Genomic DNA, 24,026 nt, shown 5'->3' on the forward strand with positions numbered 1-24,026 from the left:
GTTGAACTGATAGGGAGGCACATCTATTGAACCACTGTCCTCCCTCCCTTTTAAGAATACGTCTTGTCCAATGCTAAGGCACTTCATGTTTTGTTATTTGAACAAAAAAATTGTACAGGTGATAGATAAATGATTGGAAATAACATTCACTGCAGCTTTAGTTATATCCGTTATTTTGATGAACAATAGTAACAAGGTATCAGCGTTTCTTTTGTTCTCTTTGCATTCAGGCCAGACAGAAGGGTGATTTTATATACGGTACATTGACATTCTACAAAAGAGCCATTAAATTTACGTGTAAGTTTATTGTTGCATAACTGTACCTATTTTGCTGAACTCTTAAAAAATGACAGCCAGAACAATAGGGATGTACTGAAACACTACCGATAGATGTCTCACGAGTGGCACACGTTGTGCGCCTGCCGATTGTAATTTGTTTCTCTATGTTTTAATGGAAGTTGCCTAGTTAATTGATGAAGTTAAAGTTTTAATATATTTTAACGGCAGAAAAGAAAACAAGAAAACTGTGATGCCTGACTGTTGCAGTGTTCCAATGTTCCAAAATCAAGGTCAATCATATTCATAACATCAATTTCCTAAGGAGGATTCCTTGCGTAAAAAGTGGTTGCATAGCCTTCGTAGACAGGACCTAAGAAATGAAGGTGAGACTCGTCTGCTCAAAACATTTTGCAGTTGAAGATTTTGTCATTACTCAAGTGAGTGAATAAGCTAATTAGTTCTAATTAAGAAATATTATAATAAGTTATTGACGTTCTGATTAGTTAATATGACCTATTTTAATAATTTTAGACGGGCTGAGTAGCTCGGACGGTAGAGTGCTGGCCTTCTGAGACCAACTCGGCAGGTTCAAACCTGGCTCAGTCCGGTGGTATTTGAAGGTGTTCAAATACGTCAGCCTCATGTCGGTAGATTTACTGGTATGTAAAAGAACTCCATTGAGACAAAATTCCACCACCTCAGCCATACAATTAGAAAGGGGGACGGAGAAACTATAACATTCTTTATTATTATTATTATTATTATTATTATTATTATTATTATTATTATTATTATTATTATTATTATTATTATTATTATTCTTTCCGATGAGACTTACTAAGGACCATGTGCCAATTTCAGTTCAGTTCTTTATACTTTGTTGTTTTCTCTTCCGTTCCTTCCAATATTCTTTCATCCTTTCGGACCATGTCGCACCAGGTTTCTTGTTCAATCTTCCTTGGAATCCTACCATATTTACTACCCTCTCTCTAAAAATCTCTGTGCCCATAGTTTCTTCTCTTATATTATTTCTTTCTAAACCTTTCTTTACTTTTTGAATCTAGCTAGTTGTTGCCTTTTTGTCCCAAAGGTATTTGAAAATCTTTTTTGTTAATCTGGAATCAAGTACAAGTAACTAATCTCATTTTGTTCCGTATTGAAGATACAATAAGTAAACTCTTTCAAGATTAATAATTTTAATCTTGAAAGAGTTTACTTATCTTGAATCTGGAATCATCCATTCTGAAAAAATGTCCAAAAAATTGCAATCTCCTTTTTCTTATGGTTTCTGTTATGTTTTCTATGTTCCTGTATATTTTATCATTAGATCTTAATTTCCGTAAGATTCTCCGTGGCTCAGGTGCCAGCCTCTCACCGCTGGATACCGTGGTTCAAATCTCTGTCACTCCATGTGAGAATTGTGCTGGACAAAGTGGAGGCGGGACAGGTTTTTCTCCTGGTATTCTGGTTTTCCCTGTCATCTTTCATTCCAGCAACTTTTTCCACTATCATTTCATTTCAGTCATTAATCATTGACCCAGTGGAGTGCGACAGGTCTCGGCAGTCGGCACAATTCATATCCTCGCCGCAAGTTGGGGGCTTCATTCATCCCATCCCTGACCTGCTCATTGACTGGAAAACAGGTTGTAGGTTTTCATTTCATCTTAATTTCCATACTTCTGTTGTTTTCACAGGGCCTAAGATTTTTCTTATTCTCCTTTCTAGTACCTCAAGGTTATCTAATCTATAGTTTAGTACCAGGCATTCACTTGCATATAGGCATTCCGATTTCACCACTGTAGTGTAGTGCCTTATTTTAAATTTTTAGATAGATACTTTTTGTTATAAAAATTATTTGTGATACCATATGCCCTTTCCATCTTGTGTACTGCCCTTTCTTCTACTGCAGATTTGTCTCAACCATTTTCTTGAATTATTTCTCCCAGATATTTGAAGTTTGTTACTCTTTCCACTAGACCAATATCTGTTGCCAAAAATTTTGGAGCGTCCTTGATGTTTGTGTAATAAATTTTGTTTTTTCCTACAGAGATTCTCAAACCTGTCTTGTTGGCTATTTCTTCCAAGAGATTGATTTGTGTTGTTACACTTGTTAGATCTTCTGACAATATAGCAAAATCGTCTGCAAATGCTAGGCAATTTATTTCAATGCCTTTGCTTTTCTCCCCAAAGTTACTGGCAAAATGTTATGTTCTTTAAGCTTTACATTCCAAATCCTTACAATTCTCTCTAGAACACAGTTGAATAGAGGGGGTGACAACCGTCACCTTGCTGTACCCCTGTATTTATGTTACTAGGTTTTGATATCTCACCCATGAATTTCACCTTTGAAATTGTGTCGGCAAGTGTTTCACGTATAAAATTTGCCAGTTTAGTTTTCACTCCAAATTCACAAATTGTTTTATCTATGGTTTCTCTATCAACCGAGTCAAAGGCGTTTTTAAAATGTACAAAAATCACAATAATGTCCTTCAACCTTTTGTTTGTTCCCTTTTTTATGCACTGGGTATATTAGAGCCACTTTCCATTCTTTTGGAATCCTCTCTGTTCTCCAAATATCTTCAAAGATTAACTGCAGCTCTTCAATGATTTTTGATTGACACCATTTCAAAAGTTCAGCTGTTATAGAGTCTTCTCTGCTAGCATTATTATTTTTCAGATTGTTAATTACTTCTTTAATTACTTCAGCAGTGGGTGTTATATCATCTTCCAGATTTTCAGTTGTTTGAATTACAACTTATTTATTATTATTATTATTATTATTATTATTATTATTATTATTATTATTATTTTTGATTCGTTGTGCCCAGCTGTGGAGCGCGTTTGAACTTATTTTGCACAATGTTTCTTCTTCTTTTCTTCCCAATATCTCTTCATTTTTTCACTGTGTTCCTTTCTGCGTGTTTCTGTCCAGCATCTTGAGGCAACCTCTGAGGCTCAATACCTTAGTTGTAACTATGAGATTGACAAAGATCAATCTCCCCATTATCTTCAACTTACTAGCATGATGGCAACGTCAGTTAATTATTATTATTATTATTATTATTATTATTATTATTATTATTTAATGAGCCTCCGTGGCTCAGGCAGTAGCACGCCGGCCTCTCACTGCTGGATTCCATGGTTCAAATCTCTGTCACTCCATATGAGATTTGTGCTGGACAAAGCGGAGGCGGGACAGGTTTTTCTCCGGGTAGTACGGTTTTCTGTGTCATCCTTCATTCCAGGATCAAAGCAATTTCATTTCATCTGTCTGTTATTAATCATTGCCCCAGAGGACTGCGACAGCCAGCACAATTCCTATCCTCACCGCTGTATGCAGGCTTCATTCATTCCATTCCTGACCCGATCGAATGGCTGGAAAAAGGCTGCGGATTTTCATTTTTATTATTATTCAATAATTTAAGGAGAATGCTGTACGTTTGATATTTTAATGGAATGACACTGGCACTTGGAAAATAATCCCAAGAGCAAGAAGATTTAGAAGTAGGGAAGCAGCCATAACACCGTGTGCCATGGTGTACCCTGAATTACAGAGTGACCTTTAATTTGACACTGGAGCACCATCAATTTCAGACTTTCAGAATATGAAATAATTCATCAATTTCAGATTTGAAATATTTTTTATCTATCTTATAACTTGAAACAAGGTTTTGAAACTCTGGCACTGATGGGAAATTCAATTCAGTAGTTCTGGATGTAGCCACTGGTACTACAGTACCAATATCGTGCTTTATGTATGCCTGTAACCTAATATATATATATATCACACTTATTTTCAAAAGGCTATTTGCACTTAATCCAATTTTTTTTTTTTTTGCTATTTTGCTCTATGTCGTACCGACACAGATAGGTCTTATGGCGACGATGGGGCGGGAAAGGCCTAGGAATGTGAAGGAAGCGGCCGTGGCCTTTATTAGGGTACAGCCCCAGCATTTGCCTGGTGTGAAAGTGGGAAACCACAGAAAACCATCTGCAGGGCTGCCAACAGTGGGATTCGAACCCACTATCTCCTGAATGCGAGTTCACAGCTGCGCGCTCCTAACCGCACGGCCAACTCGCCCGGTAATTCAATATTTAAAAGAAAAGGTGCTACTTTCAGTCCTTCCCTCTTGCTTTTTTCCAGATAATTTTACGTCTTTTTCTTTCAATCCGCAATCGTCATTGCACCTATATTATTTTCTATCTCTTTACAAACATCAGCAGAATATGACATTTTCATTCATTTAAAGTAACAGTTTCATTTTGATTATCATAAATTTAGAGATTCTCTATATATCTCTTATAAAACAATAGAGAAGCAGAAAGCGCATACCGTGTATTACCATTACGCTACTTAGCAGACAAGTTTTGTGTGATTTATCCCTATTTGATAATGCCATTAAAAATCAGGTCAGCCATAGGACTTTGATTTGATTACTTTTAGGCTACCTGCGTGTCTACTTAACTATGTTCTGCTTCACTCTCCCTGGTAACTGAGAAATGTATCTCAGTGTTGGGCAATCTATATCGGAGTTTGAATTCATTTTGTTGGGTAAACACCTGATGTGTCACTGGAGATCATTTACACGCTGACCTCATATGACATGAAGTGTCGAACAGACATTTTCACCCTTCAAAAATCTGACTACCCTACCTATGCTGGGTTTTAACTCATGATCTTGGGATGACCCACAGAGAAAGCTATAATAAGGTCAAAATTTTCTGTGACCTCTCTCTGCCAACATCCAAATTTATTGAACTGTTGACTGTATAGTTTTGTGGATTTAGAGCTAAAAACTCTGTACAGGGATTTCTGACATCTTCAAGATCATCAAACAGTGTTCCTTGAAAGATAAATCTTCTAGGCCTATAAAAGATAGGTACACATAATAGGATAAATATGAAGACACGTCAGTGTCAGAAGAGGGAGCAATAGAACAGGAGACAAGGACAAATATGAAAACATGAAAGGAAAAGTATTTAGTTCTTTTCCCGGGTTGAACCATGTTGTTTTCTGTACATTCCGTACAGTTTTTTGACACTTCAAATACATTGTAGTATTCTTTGTTAGGGCGACTGAAATACCTCTACTCGATCCGAGGTTATCAGTCTCCCAGGCGTTATAAAAGGAGAAGGACAATCTCCGAATCTTCATACACTGCTGTCTTCAAATACTAGATAGATTTCAATTCTACATCCACTTCTTCTCAACCCTTGACGACCTTGTTTCTGTTTCCCAGCTTCATTAGGTGGATGGGCTTCAACTATCATGAGGGGCCATCTTGACAGATCTTTCCATCGTGGTGTGGGATAAGAAGAAAGTCTGATAAACACAGAAAAAGGGAAGAGACAAAAGGATAATAATGAATTTATGCTGTAAGTGATAAAATAGGTACTTGGAACACTGGACAAACACAAAGGGAGAAAGGGAACCTTTGAGTGAGTGAGTTGGCCATGCGGTTATGGTTGCGTAACTGTGGGCTTGCATTCAGAGATGGTGGGTTCAAATTCCACCATCAGCAGCCGTGAAGATGGTTTTCCATCATATTTTCACACCAGGCAAATGCTGGGGCTGTAACTTAATTAAGGCCACTACCTTCCCAATCCTAGCCCTTTCCCAACCTTGTGTCACCGAGAAACTTTGATGTGTTAGTGCAACGTTAAACCACTAGCAAAAAAGAAAAAAGGGAACCCTTGGAAGAGATGATGTCTATGGACTGGAACAAACCATAGTCAGGAAGCACAGAATCAAGATCAAATGCTTGAAGAGGTACCAGTTATATTCCTTCTAATTACTAGATGACTCAACTTTGTTGAATATGCTAGAGCATTATTTTGTAGCACTGTAATGATTATGTGGATATTGTTATCTTAAAACTTTATAAAAGTGATCCATTTCCTCACCATAGAGTTTGGCCTCTGTTGGTGCACTTGTTGACTGTTGTGATGCTATATTGATTTGGTGGAGGTACATAGCAACTGTGACTTTGGGAAACCCCAAGGATTTTTGACAGTTCAAGAGTGTTGACAAATGACGTTCTTTAAACTTTGCAAGGAAACCCCAAGGATTTTTGACAGTTCAAGAGTGTTGACAAATGACGTTCTTTAAACTTTGCAAAGAAACTCGTTCTCTTTGACTAAGGATGGTCCTGAGAGAGATTTGCTTTCCAAGTCAGTATCTCTCACTGAATTGCCTGAATCAATTATATGATATTCGGATACTAAATACTGCTCCACCGTTAGCTGCTGACTTTTTATTGAAACTTTTCACACTCTCATTGAAGCACATGAAGTGTGATTTTTTCCTTGAACATATTTTATGTTGTTTCGGAGAATATGTGCAGAAGTATCCAACCGCACAAAAATTTGCCAGCAATGAAATATTTAATTTTATACATTCTCGAAACGTGAGGATATTCATGTGAACATATTGTGCTAGTTGTAGGATTCCAAGTATCATCTCTTCAGCCATCAGCTATCCACAGTTTACAAATATCCTGCCCTGGGTTTCCGCCAAAGGAAACTCAATAACTGCTCTCTGTTTGGTACGCACCTCCGTTACAGACGCCATTTTGAAGGCTAGTTATACCTCTGCCACCTATCGGAAATTAATGAAACTCTACGAGATGAAGTGGGAATATTCAAAGATATCCCAAACATAATTCCAAATTTTTAAGCCGAGAAATACAATGTGTTGCATTATATATTAAACGCTCCTCGTACCATGTTTAAAAAAAAAAACTGTACAGCAGATATAAATATGTAACTAAACAATGACTTTGTCGTAGTTTTGAAGAATGAGAGCTATTTTCTTCATTTCTGTAAACTTTGCCTAATGTGACACACAGTGTTATTCGAAAACACAATTTAATTCTTAAATCTAAACCTTTGGCATTTACAACCTATTAAGGGTCCAGGTTTGCCAAATCAATTAATGCCAAGCATGATGATTTCCTCAGCTGTATTACTTAGCTTCCTTGGCTGGATCTGCTGTCTCTTATGTCTGGAACTCCTCAGTTGACCTCATGAAAATGATTGAGTCCTATTCTAAACCTCAGACTAAGATTAAAACCCATGGACAAGCTGAGAATCAGCTCACTATTTCTGAGTAAGGGGCAGAGAAGCTGTCTTTACACTCTTGGCTACTTGGAGCCACCAGCAGTGCCAGTGTACTATGAGAGACTTTGTCTCATTACCAAAAATTGATGCCTGCTTGGCCATCAGATGATACAGATGTTGATTCCCGTAGGGAATCTGAAATATTTATCCCGAATGAGTATATTTATAATACCAATACCAAGTAGCCTACACAGTGGCTTCCACGGTATGCACTAGCCATACGTCTTGGTGGTTGTGCTAAGTACCAACTGATGAGCCCAACTTAGCACACGGGGACAAAACGCTGGCAATCAGGAGTGAGTTAGCTGAAAAATTTATAATGTCCAATAACGGACCATTTATATTGGTATTATAAATTTACTCATTCGGGACAAATATTTCAGGTTCCCTGTGGGAATCAACATCTGTATCATCTGATGGCCAAGCAGGCATCAATTTTTGGTAATGAGACAAAGTCTCTCATAGTTCATTGGCACTGCCGGTGGCTCCAAGTAGCCTACACAGTGGCCTCCACGGTATGCACTAGCCATGCATCTTGGTGGTTGTGCTAAGTACCAACTGATGAGCCCAACTTAGCACAAGGGGCGAAACGCTGGCAACCAGGAGTGAGTTAGCTGGAAAATTTATAATGTCCAATAACGGATCATTTATATTGGTATTTGTTTTTTGCAAAGTGATAACTTGCTTAATTTTTTGAAAAATTTGCATATTAGGTACAAAATGTGAAACTATATACCTTCAACCAAAATTGTGAAACAGTTGACCAAATTATGTGGAATCACTGTTTGATTCAAGAATCATAATGAAAGGTGATTTAGAGAATGATGAAGTTTCTCATCTAATAAAGTAAATTCCCATCCTATGAGAACTTTCAACATGAGAATATCTTATACCATAGGGCCTACTCAGTGTAGAGGGATCTAGTTGGTAGTTCATGTACATTAGGTAAAGATTGATTTGGACTGCCATTCTTCTGTCCCTGAAATCACAATGTGTGAATTTTTTGGAAGCTGCGGTGAAGACTTTATAGATCCCAGTCAGTAATGTTGATAATGAGAGGTCATTGTAATACAGTGTCTGACAAGAGAACAGTTCTGACTCCCAGTAATATGGAACTCATTGTATTTCTGTCTTTTTCAGACTGATGTCTAAATTATGTATTTAGGCTAACATTTTTCTAAACATTCATATACTGTATGCATTATGTGTTTTCAATAGAAGCACAACACTCATGTTTCTTGTACATATGTAAAAATAAAATATGATTTTTACTGCAAATATACTATTAACTGTCCTTTGGTTTAGATTTTATTGCTGAAATGTGGAAATACATTTTAGTGTAATTATTGATGAAATAAAATACAAATAGTGAGAAGCATACCAAAATAACTTTTTTAAGATAACAAAATTAGGCAAAAATTTTCACGACAAACAGGTGCCTCTGGTAATTAGTCTTTGTTTATAATACATTCTGCTCTTTCTAGGAAAGCACTTCCTTAACATCTTGATGAGCCACAGTTCACAGTAATATTGATTGATGAAAAATGGTAAAAAGAAATAATGTAAACAGCATGTGGGATGGATTTAGAGCAATTGTTAAGGAGTGTGAAAACAGATATGTACCCTTGAAGATGATAAGGAATGGTCTAGACCCACTTTAATATAATAGAAAAATAAAGAGATTGAGAAGGAGGTGCAAGTTAGGAATATGTGTGGGTACTTTAAGACAGAAACAGATTCCAGAAAGGACATTCCAGCAATAATTAATGAATAAGAGGAGTCTATATGTGAGGATTTACTGAAGGCAGAAGTTATTTAGTCAGAAGTATATAATGGTATTTGAACATAAGGATAATGGCCAGGTTTAGGAGGTGACTTAATACTAGCAAAGTACTGAAATTTGTCTATTTTGATGTGAATATTTACAAAAAGATGCAAAAGATTAAAGCTAAAAAAATGCTCAGAATTATAAGATTTATGGGAATCTACTAAAGATTATGGGTTGGGATTTGGTACCATATATGGACTACTGATTAGATTACTGTTTCCAAACGATTGGAAAGTTGCTATAGTAGCCTCAGGCTACAAAAGGAAGGGTTGTAAACCTAAAGCAGATGACATACCGGTATGTACTTTTTTACAAGTTGCTTTACGTTGCAACGACACAGATAGATCTACATAAAATCACCTTCATGGTCTGTATCGCACTTTAACAGATTCACAACTAAATATTTTTTATTATCCACCTTGTTGGTACATTAGTTGCTTAAGGCAACTTATTAATTAATAGTGGTACATGTTTCGTATTTTTGTAACATCTTCAGCTACATAATAACACTGTTTAGATGAAAACATTAATACGTTGACAAAGTTTACAATGCCTTGAGAGAAAGTGTTCTTAAAAATAGCATAAGAAGATCAAATGACAACATTAAAAACAAAATACCCATGAAAAAATATATAAACTCTTTTTACAATTGAAAGCCTTGTAATCTAGCGGTTGTCAAGGAAACATTTGTACAATAGTCCATAGAGAGTATGTTCTGATGAATATTCTTTTCTTAAAAAGTCCATGTTTAAGATTTTAAATAATATTTTTTGGTTATTCTTAAACCAATGTATAATTAAAAATTGCTATGTTGTGGTCAGGATCATGGGACTCAGTCATAAAATGAGACATTAACTTAGCACGAGTTATCTGTCAGAATAAATGTTCACACACCTTCCAACATCTGTTCTGCCTCTCATTTCTGGTTATCAGCAGTTCTCTGCTCTCAGAGTTCATCTATACTACAATCATCAGATAATATCAAAGTCCCTGAGATAACACTGTTGAGACTAAGTTCCAGAATGACAAAATTCGATAATAATAATAATCGTATGGCCTCAGCTACCACGTGCAGACATTTCAATTTGACGCCATCTGGCTGTCTGCTCGTCAATTTCGATGTTCCGTTTTACTCTAGGCCAACTAGATGGCAGACCGAGTAAACCAGATCTCTCTTGGGCGTCTGTGGCTGAGATTTTAATGAATTTTGTCGGGTAAACACCAAATGTGTCGCCAGAGACTTTTTACATCGTACGACATGGGGTGTCGAATTGACTTTATTTCCGCCCTTAAAAAATTCGACTACCTCTGCCGGGTTTGAACCCGCTATCTTGGGATCCGGAGGCCGACACATCTACCCCTGATCCACAGAGGCAGCTACAAAATTCAGTGACTATCAACAAGAAGAATGACGCTCTGCTCTTGGGTGCAAATGGGACATAACTTCAAACTTTATGTCCATATCTTTCATTGTGAAGATACCTTCATTTAGATGCATATCTCCAGTACAAGAAATGCATTGGTGTATGTGAGTGTTGTAAGGTAAGTGTAATAGGTACCATACTACTAAGAAATGTACCCATAAGTTCTTTACATACAAGATGATGTCGATAATGTCGGTAACTAAAAAACTTTGAAGAAAGCAAGAAGGCATAATATGTGCTGATTTTGAGTCTTACATTGACAAAATGAAGCAGCGTGTGTCCTATGACAATGCTTGGTGTGGAATTCATAGAGAATCACAGTCTGATGTAGCTGCTACATTTGTGGAGCCTGTTCAACAATGGACTGAAGACTGATTGTCGTCGCCAGGTGTGACGCCATGTAACTGTCTCATTTGCAGCAGAATTACAACGGATACAGATCCTGCTATTCATTATAATTGAAATACTATAGATGGAATGGGAGGTTCATACCAAATAGGTTACGAAGATAATAGCAGAAACTCTCTTTGAAATGAATAGCTTTCTGACGAGACAGCGCAACTAACGCTATCCAGCGGCTCGCAGTTATAACTACTTACAGTTGTCGTCTGCTCATGTTGGCTGCTATGATGTACACCTGAGCCAGAAATCTCAACATTTGAGTTTTAAAAAAATTATGGAACAGGTTTTCAAGTAAAAATGTTTGATTTGGGGTTATAACATTTTATTAGTCAAGATAAGGCATGAAAAGTTACATTAGGCCTACATCTAGACCAAAATCAGTTGCACTTACATGTGATACCAGTAGCAGCTCGTGCTGAATTATATTTGTAGTTCTGTTCTGTAATACCCAGTCTATTGCAGTAAGTATATTGGAAAAATCTAAATTTGTATTGCATACAGGAAATATCAGTTGAGCTCATGTGCAGCGTGCTCCAACCCCGCAGAAACACCTTACTCCAAGGCCTGTCAGCTTTGAAGTTCCTGAATATGCATGGGAAAAATACGGGTAAACATACATTTCAGTTTGTAAGACGCCGATTTTGAGGGACTTCGCCGATATAAATAACTGACTTGCACAAAAAACAACAGTTGAAAAGTTACAAAAAATTAAAGCCTTCCTCCGCTTATTGAAAAAAAATGTTGATCTAGTATTGACACACTCATATTTCCAGAGGTTCTGAAACCTGCATACAAATTTGGAAGCCATATTTCTTAATGGAGAGGGAACGTCATCTTCGAAGAATTCACTACCATTACAGAGAAACATCTTTATCATTTCTTCTAGAATGTTCATCCAGGTATTGACGTAAATTAATTTTATGGCTTGTCTCATCTTGCCACCTGTGTTACGAAGAGTGAAAAAATACCTATAAAAAAACTTTGTCGAAAGAAGGTCAGTTTAAACCCTTGAAATAATTCTCCGCCACAAGGTGCCAACCTGGAGCAGTGAATTTTCAATACAAATCGTCAAGCCAGGTCTAAAGGCATTTCTTTACTTTCACTTCCAGCAAGACAAATTCATCCCAAAGAGGATGATAGTCCAAGAAAGGAGAGCGTGTGATTTACAGCTGCACTCGGGGAGGAAATGTCAAATGATTCCAAGAATTGGGATGTCTTGGCGACACAGATCATAGAGGCGACTCTTAACCATTTATTGGAGAGAAAGCTGTAGTGAAGTGTGCTCTAATACTTTTACTGTTCTGTCGTTCACAGATCCAAGCAAGGTTGCCTGTAGGTGGGGGGGGGGGGGGTGCAGATCACCAGTATTTGAATGGTTCGATAACAACAGACAGTATGAAGGATGAGATTGCTCATAGCTGTATATTATATCTTTAGTACTGGTGGTTCTGTTGATCGTGTTGTGAAGCTGCACCTATGTGATTCTGTCTGCAGTTTTCAGGTAAGGCATGAAAGTGACAGTTGTATACAGTACATTCAATAATAACTTAGCCTGCTGTACATGTTACTTTCTGCAAATTAAAGTTTAGACATGAAAAATAACTGTAAAAATTTACATACAATTATAGGCCAAGCAAGCATATTTATATTAACTTCACTCAGGGATACCTACAGTCTATTTTGTTGTTGTTGTTGCAATTAGAGGTTAGGTATGTACAGTGACAACTATGCACATACCATAGTTATGTAAATACTTACTATATTATGTAGATCCACATGCACATTAACATGAAATTATGTATGTGTTACTTTCTGTAATCTGCCATTTTTCTGTTGAGATGTGTAAGGATCATTTATTTGTTTACGAAAGCTTTATTGAGGACTAAGTATTTATGGGCGAACAAGAAATAACAACTGTCATACATACCATCTACTCGGACATATTCACGTATTAAGAACTTCACTAACTTGTGTTTGGCAACATGAATGCTTTCACGTATGATTTTATTTACATTATTCTGAAAAATGCTAGTCATTTTAGAACACAAGATGTAAGCACATTCATTGGGCAGAATCATGTTACTTGATTTATATTTATTCAGGAATATGTACAAGTTTTCAGGGTCATGGGAATTATGTTCAGGTAACATCAAAACATGTTTACACTCATTTTGTGGCAATCTTGAGATTGCCCATTCAATAACATGTAGTAATTGTCTGCATTTTCTTGTGTTTATACAGCGCATATACTGCCCCTTCCAGCCATTTTTCCTTAAAGTAATTGAGTATTTTTCACATTTGACATCATATTATTTCATAGCTGTTGATGCCCGGTTTTTAGTGTGCATTTCAAGCCACCAGAGTGAGTCACAGTCGCTGTGTTTAGTTTTCACACCTGCTTTCTGCTATTATCTTTATAACCTATTTGTTCATATCATGCCATTGTGTGTGATGCATCGAAAACGCAAATGGTTTGTGGGCAAATGAAGTGAATTACAGGGAAATACAGAATTCATAGGAGTATCAACGAAAACATTTGCCCTTTGGTTCTTTGATGGGTCATCGATGCAGAAGTATAAAGGAGTACGCACTAACATTTGCATTATTAGTGGCAACTCTCAAATTCAGTTTCAGTAGTATTTAAGTGTCTCTTCGACAATAAGGATTTGTTTGTGGATCAGTATTTCATATGGTCTAGATGACGCATTCTCAGAACAATAAAATATGGCATACACACAACATGATTATTGTTTAGGATATGTCCTTGATAATGCATGTTATAGTTCTGTAAGTTTTGCAAAATATGTGAAGATATTCGGTAACATGAAAAGGAAGTTTGTTCGACCACTGGACATTAAATCTTTTCATTTAAGATTACTTAATCTGTCACTATCTGAAATTGTATACCTGGTAGTTGAATGGTACTGAGGCATGAGACTAATTATCTTACTCTGTTGTACGAATGAAGCCATCCCTATTGGAGTGATTTTTCCTAGTTCACTGCACTTTTTCATTTTCCTGTTTCTAAAGTGCACTAACTGTTTGGTGCACTGCCTAAAATTCCGATTGCAACCAGCGGAGGACGCCAACACATCCGCATTAATAGCGTTTGTACAGTGTTTATAATTTTTTAGCAAGGTCAGACAGCGCGATAGATCAAGATTCAAACTATCACAGATTTTAAACTGTACTTTATTTGTCAAAACATTTAATGTATGTATCTTTTTGAAATCTTTGCTACCTGTACTTGCATCATTTCATCAGAAGTGCGAATTACATCCTGTAGCAGTAAATGAGAATCATACCATTTTAGATCATGGAAGGAAATGGGAATGCTATTTTTGATGCACTGTCAACAATGGGCATGATATGAACCTTCCATTCCATTTGTAGTATTTCAACTATGATGAATAGCAGGATCTGTATTCGTTATACTTCTGCTGCAAATGAGACACTTAATGCCACATCTGGTGTTGACAATCAGTCTTCAGCCCATTGTCTAATAGACTCCACAAATGCAGCAGTTCCGTCAGACTGTAATTCTGTATGAATATCTTCCTGATTTAGAATTGTGTACCAAGCATAGCTGGAAGGCACATGCTGCATTGTCTCATCAATATGAGATTCAAAATCAACACACATTATGCTTTCTTCTGGGTGTTTCAGATACTGACACCGTATTATTGACATAATCTTTTATTGTAAAGATCTTCCAGGTACATTTCTCAGGAGTATATTACCGAGCATACCGTACTTACTACAATACTTGCAGCGACATAAAGCAACTTGTAAAGCAACTTGTAAAAAAAAAAAAAAAACTACAACCCACCTTGCATATATTGATGCGTCTTCTGCTGGAGAAATGCATCTAAACGTGTTATTAAGGGAAAGTTACCATCACAATGGAAAACAGGGCTGTACTCTTTGATGTTGCATTCCATTTGCATCTGACAAATCACAATATCACACTTATTAAATATTAATAAAGTCATTAATTTATTATATTGTTTATAACTAGCTAAATGAAAAGTTTAACCCAGATAAACCTATTTGCGCCATGATTACCATATGTATGAATTTAACAAGAGTCATTGAGTTATAGATGATATAAGGGAAAAATACTTTAATTGGTACGATTAGTAAGTAGCAATAAATATTTGAATATTTAAGATTCAAATAATTGCTTATGCTATTGTCTTAAGCTACTCATAATAATTTTGTCATCAGAAATCAATACCTCTTGTTTGGTAGCCAAGCTTCAATCTTCCTTCGAATTTAATGTGAATTTAGATGTTTCTCTGCAGTGTGGTAGAGGGCGATACACCCAAGTACCCTGGTGTTGTGCGCAGAAGGAAAAAAGAAATCTGTTGTAATTAGGATACAGTTAAGAATTGACTGATTGATGATTTATTTACCTATCCTGGCAAGAATTAAGGCCAGGTGGCCTATTTACAGGAAGTTGTTCACATACGTACTGTACCAGGAAAGCCTAGGTCCTGGTCCATATTAATTGAAAGAAACATTACTTCAGCAAAAAAGATCCGACCGACGTACGAACATCTATGTAAAGAATGTTCCAGTATGTGCCAGACCCTACGAGTGCACTAGGCGGAGTCAAGTGACGTCACCTGTCGCTTGAAGCTCACCTCCCCTAGAGATATTTCTCGAAAGAATTTTTCTTTTACCAGCTTTTTAACACCTTAACCAATTTCAACGGGACAAACGCTGAATTATAGCGGACGTCATAAAAGTTAATCCCTGTGAATTTCGAATTAATTCATCCCATGGTTGTTGAGTTATAATAATTTAAAGTTTCAACGAAATTACGTAATCACGGTCACATGGCCGAGAGAGATGCTACCCCTCCCAGCGCTGGTATCTATATATGCCAAGGCCAGCCAGCAAGCAAGACAAGGACGAGTAGACAGCTGTGTGAGTGAGACAGAGGAGAGACCGGCCCGCGTACAGTATGTTCGCGCAGTCATGGTGAAAGTACTTTCCGTCGTATTTCCGGAACGCGAAATTATATCGCCGACAGAATTATAAAAGACGTCGCACTATATTTAGTATATCGTGTCGTGACTACAGTCTAATCCTAAAGACATTTAAGAATGTAATACGAGTGAACTCATTGAAGTGCACACATTAACTATTTTACGTTCACAGAATATGTCATTACGTGTAGACTTATGATTTTGAACTTCTGCAGAAACTAATGTGTAGAATCACCAGAACTCGTTTCTTTCCGAGTATTGAACTGTATTCCTTTATTCATGCCACGTCAGTATACGACTTACAGTAATTTGAGTGAAAATTAAGAACTTTTCTGAGGTAATATAACATTATAATAACAGGATAAGCAGAAAATAATTCTTAGTGACTTAATGACTGTGTTCAAAGACTGTGATTATCGACTTGCCTTTTCAAGTGTGAACTGTGCATTTATGAACGTTTCAATAACGACTGTAAAGAGTAATTCATACAGGAAGGACTGTGATTCTTTCAATTACGCCATAAATAGTGTTCAACAGTCAATGACAGTGTCAGTGTTAACTACTCGCACTAAGTGAATTTTTCGTGTGCGAAAAATCACCCTAACGAGCTGCAATTCTACATGATCCAGTTCCAGCCGTCATCACCTCATCGGGAACGTCAACATGGTGTGTCAAGGGAACATCGCCGATCCTGATTCTCCACGGAACATTCCAGATGTCCATCCTTCGACATTTTGTAGCAACATTTCTTGCCATGAGTGAGTAGTAACAAACTGACTAAAATTTTTTTTTTCATTAATTTGTGAACAGTGGAAACTTCAGTGCCGCGTGTGAACAAATATTTCAGAGTTCCCATAATTTCTCAGAAGTGATTAATTTAATTTCAAATTTCAGTTTCATATCTCGTAGAAAGACTTTAGGCTTTTCAAGTGTGCTATATATCAAGGCTGACGAACTGAGAACTGAAAACTATTAACCAAAATTTAATTTCTCATATCAACTTACAATTATAAGTGTGCTTAGGTTTAGAAAGACTTTAGGTGGAAATTCAATACCTCATATTCTCACATATGAAAGACTTTGAAATCAGTAGTATTTATGCCATTTTCATGAACAGAATTCAGGAAAATTACTTTCAAACTTTTAATTTCAATGCCAGATTTGAATCAAAAATCATATCGCAGGGTGAAGAATTAATAAATTGTTTTGAAAAAAGATTTTTAACCATCTATTATTCGCTCTGCGAGTCTATCCTACTCTGTATCAGCTCCAAAACCAAGTTCCACTCCCTGAGGTCCTACTCATGCCCTTTGCCCACAACTTTTCCTGGTACAGTACGTAAATTAAGATCACATGAGAGTGATGCCAAGCACATCGAGAACAAAAACTGTGAAGTAGCTTGGAGAGTGGATTTCAGAAGACCTTAGTGAAATGGTTGTTCTTGAACAGAAGAGAATCTAACTAGATAAGGCATATCATGGCTGCAGAAAACTGCACGCCTCAAAATACCTATCGATGAATGTCAAACTAAAACACTACAATGCAATAGTCAGTCCTCTATGCAGCAGAGTGCCAATGTATAACTAAGAAGACCCCACTAAGAGTCCTCGAAGTACAAGAAAGGAGAAGGTTAGCAGGACCAAGGATTCTATCAGGTAGAAGGCAATGGTACAAACCAAACCATGAATTCTACCAACACCAAGAAACCCTCACAAATGGCATCAGAAGAAAATGGCTAGCTTTTTGAAGATGCCTGTATAGAATGGATTCCCACAGGCTGTCTTATAAGGTCTTCAAAGTAGCCAGCAAGGGTAAAGCCACTGGATGGCTGTGGATCCAGCAGGTAGAGAGGATCTTGGCAGAACTTAATATAAAAATGCCATCATAATTAACAGGAGCAACTACTGTTCTGCTATCAAAACCAGACCCTTTCTAATATCCCTTACAGAAGCTAACCACAATGAGACCAGGAAATGGTCTGAGGAATGCAAAATAGAGTTCAGCAAGAAAATGAAGGATTACTGGGCCAACAGAAAAGATCAAGGTACCAAGTAGAAAGCAGCAGCCAAATCTACCATTAAGAACACCAGAAGCAGCAACAATCAAAAACAACAACAAAACAACTAAAACACAAGCATAAACAAAACTATTTTTTATTGTGATTATGTATTAATTTAACAGTTATAAGAATATATACAGTATATACAGGATATGAATATAGTGTTTTAACTGCTAAACATATTTAAAAGGTTATACGTAGACGGCACAATTCTGAGCTCTACGAACATATAGAGAGGCTCTGTGATTGTGCTAGGAAAAGGAGAGTAGCTTTCTATGGCCATATAGTAAGACTGCCTCCCAAAAGACCGACCAGTCGCTTGTTCATCTTCTGGCAGAACAAGAAGATTCACACCACTTGGCTGATAGAAACTGAGAAGGACATTGAAGAACTAGGAATATCAGATCATCAGGATAGACGGTCTGTATGACATTCTCTGAAGGAAGTCCATGGATTTCAGGAAAAACCCTGGAAGAAAGATATCTCCTGGACAGATGAGAGAAAGGAGTTACACTGGCAGAAAATGCGAGAATACTGGGCAAAGATCAAAGCCCAACAGTTGAACAAGTGCGATCCAAAGTAGGCCCATTCGGATGAAGGAAAAGAAAAAGGAGGAGTATAAGGTAAACTACTTAAGTCAATAATCATTATATTGTTTATAACTAAATTAAAAGTATAACAAAAATAAACCTGTTTGGGTCATGGTTACTACTGTGTATATATATGAATTTAACAAGAGTCAACAAGTTACATATGGATGATATAAGAGAGAAATACTTTAATTGATACGATTAGTAATTAGCATTTCATTACTCAAGAACTTGCAAACAGGTGCTCTGAAAGCATTTACGCTTTGTATAGCCACATGGCCAATATAAGTGTATAAATGATGGTGATACATGGTCGAAGTGCCTCAGATTGCATATGTAACGTACATATGCGTTCTGTCCTTGTTGTAGTTGATTTTATAGGATCACACCTGCGTTCCTATAAACTATGTCACAGTACAGTAATCAAAATAAAGCAATACAAGCGTGTTTTTTTAGTTTCTGCAGAAAAATTTATGTAAGCCAGTTCAGAGAGTGAAGAGAAGAAAATACTCGTTTTATTATGTTTGAAACATAAGCAGTCCAGGACATGTTTTCATCCAGGGTAATGCCAAGGGAAGGCATTTCACTGTGTGAATGTAAGTGGTGTTCTGCTGCCACAAATGATAGTGGGAGGAAGATCTACTTGGTAGCATTTGATAGAAGTTTGGGATAGCCCAGAAGTATTGCTCGATATATGTAAGATTGCACATTTAAAACCATGACGCTGTGGAAATGAGATCTTCGTTTAGAAGATCTAGAGACAGCCATCCGGATTTACATGTATATAAATCTGTAGGCATCACCATAAAGATGATGTTTTGAATGTCGTACTTCAAACTGTGAGAGATATCAGTAACATAGAGAATAGAAGGGGACCTTAGCACAGAACCCCATGGTACACCACTTTTCAGAGTATGCCATGACAATGTATTCTGACCATCAGAAATACAGTGTTGTTGGTAATGAAGGTAAAAATATATCCACGATATGGCACTGTCTGAAAAGTGAAGAGAATATAATTTAGACTGAAGTCTACAGTATTGAATACTACTTAAGTCCAGCATTACAAAAAACAATTGTTTTGTCATTTGTCCATTGCCTTTTGTATGTTGTCCAATCATTAGCATAGCAGTGATAGTACTGTGTCTTGGTCTGAAGCCTGACTGTAGAGGATCAAGTAGATTATAGCTGTTCAGGTAATTGGTTATTTGTACATTAACATTCTTTTCAAATGAATGAACGTAGGTTTTCGTGGCTCATTGTATTAACATAAAGAAATAAATGAACTGGATTAAAGCCACTATATATATATATATTTATTTAATAATAAAGCCAAGCTTTCAGCCAAATTGCATTGGCCTTCATCAGGGCATGTCAATTTTTGCCTCCTACAGTGAGCAAAGAAATTCTCTGAAGGAACGTGGAAGCCTGTAAAAGACTTCTATGCTCGTCTTGTGAGGGAAGCCGTAGAGATAGAGTTGCGCCCAAATAACAACAGGGAAGACGGCTTCAAGTTATCAGATACATGCATAACAGCACCATGGCACAGCGGGACGCACTCAAACTGTCGACAGAGGTCGGTGAATCAGTAACTTTCCTCCCAACCACCACAGCACAGCGCCATGATCCTCGAGTCCAGTTAGTGGGGTAGGCCATGGATAGTACGGGCATGACTTCCACGTTCCTTCGGAGAATTTCTTCGCTCACTGTCGGAGGCAAAACTTCACATGCCCGGATGAAGGCCAATGGAATTTGGCTGAAAGCGTGGCTTTATTATAAAATAAATATATATAGTGGCTTTAATCCAGTTCATTTATTTCTTTATGTTAATTGTATTCAAATGCTTTAGATAAAGCAGATAGAATGTTGATAAGTCATAGGAAGCTGTGAGAGGAGCTGAAGATTTTTCTAAAGTCCGTACTTTTGCTTGTTTCCAGATGGTGGGAAATGTCTTACCAAAAATAGACGAGTTAAAGATGTGAGTTATTACAGGAAATATGACGTCAAGTATTAGGTTGATCATGTCATTTCCAGTATTATCAGGTCCTTTGGCCTTGGATTTATGCGTCCTATTATGGGATTTGTCTCTGTCAGTATGCCGAGGGGAATTGGAATGGTTTTTGTTGAACACCTGCTCTTTATGTACTGCAGTTAGTGGCAAATGGAGTGCCGTAAAGTGGTCATTGGGTTTGTTGAGGGGGATGATTACATTAAACCAAATTCTTTCAGACTTCCACATCGTCATGGTTAATAGATGTTCTTGGTTAAACTATAAGCGTAACTCGAAACAGGGAATTATTATTATATATACTAGTTGATGTACCCGTGCTTCGCTGCAGGATTCTCAGAAAGACTGATTTTATGGATTTCCTAACTAAAGTCAAGATAGGTCATTAGAAAAACGTCAGTAGGAATGTAAGGATTAAAAACAATGTTATCATATAAAATACTCGATCAAAGGAAAAACAGTACATTTTCTCACTTTTAATGAAGAGTACTACAGCACCGATCTAACAGTCCAAAGTTCCAGAGCTGGAATGACCAGGTTGCAGACTGATGTGAACACTCGTGTGCTATTGTTCCGTGAAATATGCAAACTGCTCGTTCCAGTCAGTGCCTCAGAGTAGGGATTGAATAGCTCGAATGCTATTACGATCCAGTGTGTTATGTACCAGTAGTATCAGAAAATTTCTGAACCGTAGGAACGGCATGCTAAAGAAGAAAGTTATCTAACTCCCCAGCTACTTCCCGCCAATATTCAGGCAGACTGTTACACTCAGTACGACCGGGCAAGTTGGCCGTGTGGTTAGGAGCACGCAGCTGTGAGCTTGCATCCAGGAGACAGTGGATTTGAACTCCACTGTCGGCAGCCCTGAAGATGGTATTCCCATTTTCACACCAGGCAAATGCTGGGGCTGTAAATTATTTAAGGCCAAGGCCGCTTCCTTCACACTCCTAGCCCTTTCCTATCCCACCGTTATCGCAAGACCTATCTGCGTCGGTGGGACATAAAGCGAATAAAAAGAATACTCTGTACGCAGCAGTAATCCTCTCTATTGGGAGTGGCAACAGAACACACAAAGCATGTCACAACAAACAATGCTCAATGTAATATTATTGTTAATCAATTGTATGAGCTTTCTATATTGTAGGCCTTCACATTTAGTTTTCTTTCGACTCTGTAATATTAGGACGTCTTATAAAATTATTTATAGCGTAGAGTGTAGTTCCTTATCTCCGACTTTACATACCGATTTTCATTAAATTCTGCTTACCCATGTTCTCGTGACTCGGCGCTGATATGGACTTAGTAACAAAAATCCAGTTTCATTAATATCTCTGTGTTCATAGTCGGTAACAATGTATAAGGCATAAATGATCAGAAATTTAATACTATATAACTTTAGTTATGTAGTATTTATCGATACGCCAATAAAAATATTTGAAAATTAAATTTTAGGCCTTCCCCTAAACTACCATTTAATCAGTGTGAATACAATTATTTATGGTCTAGATTATAGCGACTTAATCCCCAACTTTGAATACTGATTTTCATTAGGATAGGACCACTAATAAATATTTGAGAATTAAATTTTAGGCCTTCCCCTAAACTACCATTTTCCTCAGCGTGAATACAGTTATTTATAGCCTAGATTGTAGCGAATTCTCCCCGACTTTGGGTACCACTTTTCATGGTCTAGATTATACCGACTTAATCCCCAACTTTGAATACTGATTTTCATTAAGATACGATCACTATTAATATAAATATTTGAGAATTAAATTTTAGGCCTTCCCCTAAACTACCATTTCATAAAGCGTGAATACAGTAATTTGTGGGCTAGATTATATCGACTTATTACCCTGACTTTCCATACCGTTTTTCGTTAAGATATGACCGCTAATAACATAAAATTTTGAGAATTGAATTAGGCCTTCCCCTAAACTAAAGTTTCGTTCAGCGCGAATAAAATTATTTATGGCCTAGATTGTAGCGACTTACTCCCTGACTTCGCATACCGATTTTCATTACATTCTCTTTAGTCGTTTTCTCGTGATGCGTGTACATACAGACAGACAGACAGAAATTACGGAAAATTGAAAAGTGCATTTCCTTGTTACTGTGGACACGACCGATACAGAAATACCATCCTTTTAAAATTCTGAGCAATGTACAGACAAAACTCTTATTTTATCTATCTATCTATCTATCTATCTATCTATATATATATATATATTGGAAATAAAACTAAATTTATATAAGTACTGACTGATTACATGTTAAATTCACTGAAATAATATATTACATGGGATAAATTTCATCTCCAGTTCCATATGACTTAAATATAGTTAATAGTTGAACAAATATATGGTCTCATTGCCATTCCCCTTTTCTCTAATCAAGATTTTTCCAAATCATGAGTTTATTAGGTTTTCTTGTAAAAAATGTTGATTTGGATATAAGGGTATGCTCTCTACAGAGAGCCATTTTCGTTTGTAAATTTATGAGGAGCCCGTTATCCAATTATGTCTTGATAATTTTTCCCTTCCTAATTGTGCATTAAGGTCACCTAGTAAAATTTCAACATTATTTTTATTTATTTTATTATTTGTTCAGGGAGATCCCAAAATGAATTCACTTCTTTCTTAGTTTGTATCAGAATTTTTTTTTTCTTTAGTAGGGGTATGAGCATTTATTATAAATTTTGTTTGTGGTTTTAAAAGTCAACGTTGCAGTTCTTGGTGATATTGTTTGAAAGTCTATTATGGAATCTATTATCTTTATATTCACTGTAGGTCCTGTTCCAAATTAGGAACATTGTTTTGTAAGTCTTTGGTCTGGTTTTCCATCATATATTCAGTAATCTTGAGATTCAATTGATTCTTCAATTGTTTTTCTCAGTTCTTGAAGTCCTGCTGTTAAAATTTTCTAGTTTTCAGTAAGGAATTAATATTATATATCAATATATAGTTAATTTGTTTATGTTGAATCCTATATTTATTTGCAAACGCTCCGACTCATTACCGTCTTTCAGTTCGCTACCTGCCGAATCTGAAGTAGCTTTCTCCTGTCGGTTGTTTAGACAAGACGTTAAAAGACCTTTTCATAATTAACTGTCGAAGGTAATGAACCTTAGTTGGAGTGAACTCCGAATTACAGCTACGGTTACTACGGTTATTAACTGTAGAGATACTGTGTTACTGTGCTATGCGTTTGGACTGCGAGAGCTATTTTATTTCTCTTAAGTCCGCTAGTGAGGACCACCCTTGAACTTGCGATGTGCCACGTCGGAATATCATCTCTCTTACATGTAATTAATCTCATAATGG

This window comes from Anabrus simplex, chromosome 3, assembly GCF_040414725.1.
Source record: "Anabrus simplex isolate iqAnaSimp1 chromosome 3, ASM4041472v1, whole genome shotgun sequence".
Lineage (NCBI taxonomy): Eukaryota > Metazoa > Arthropoda > Insecta > Orthoptera > Tettigoniidae > Anabrus > Anabrus simplex.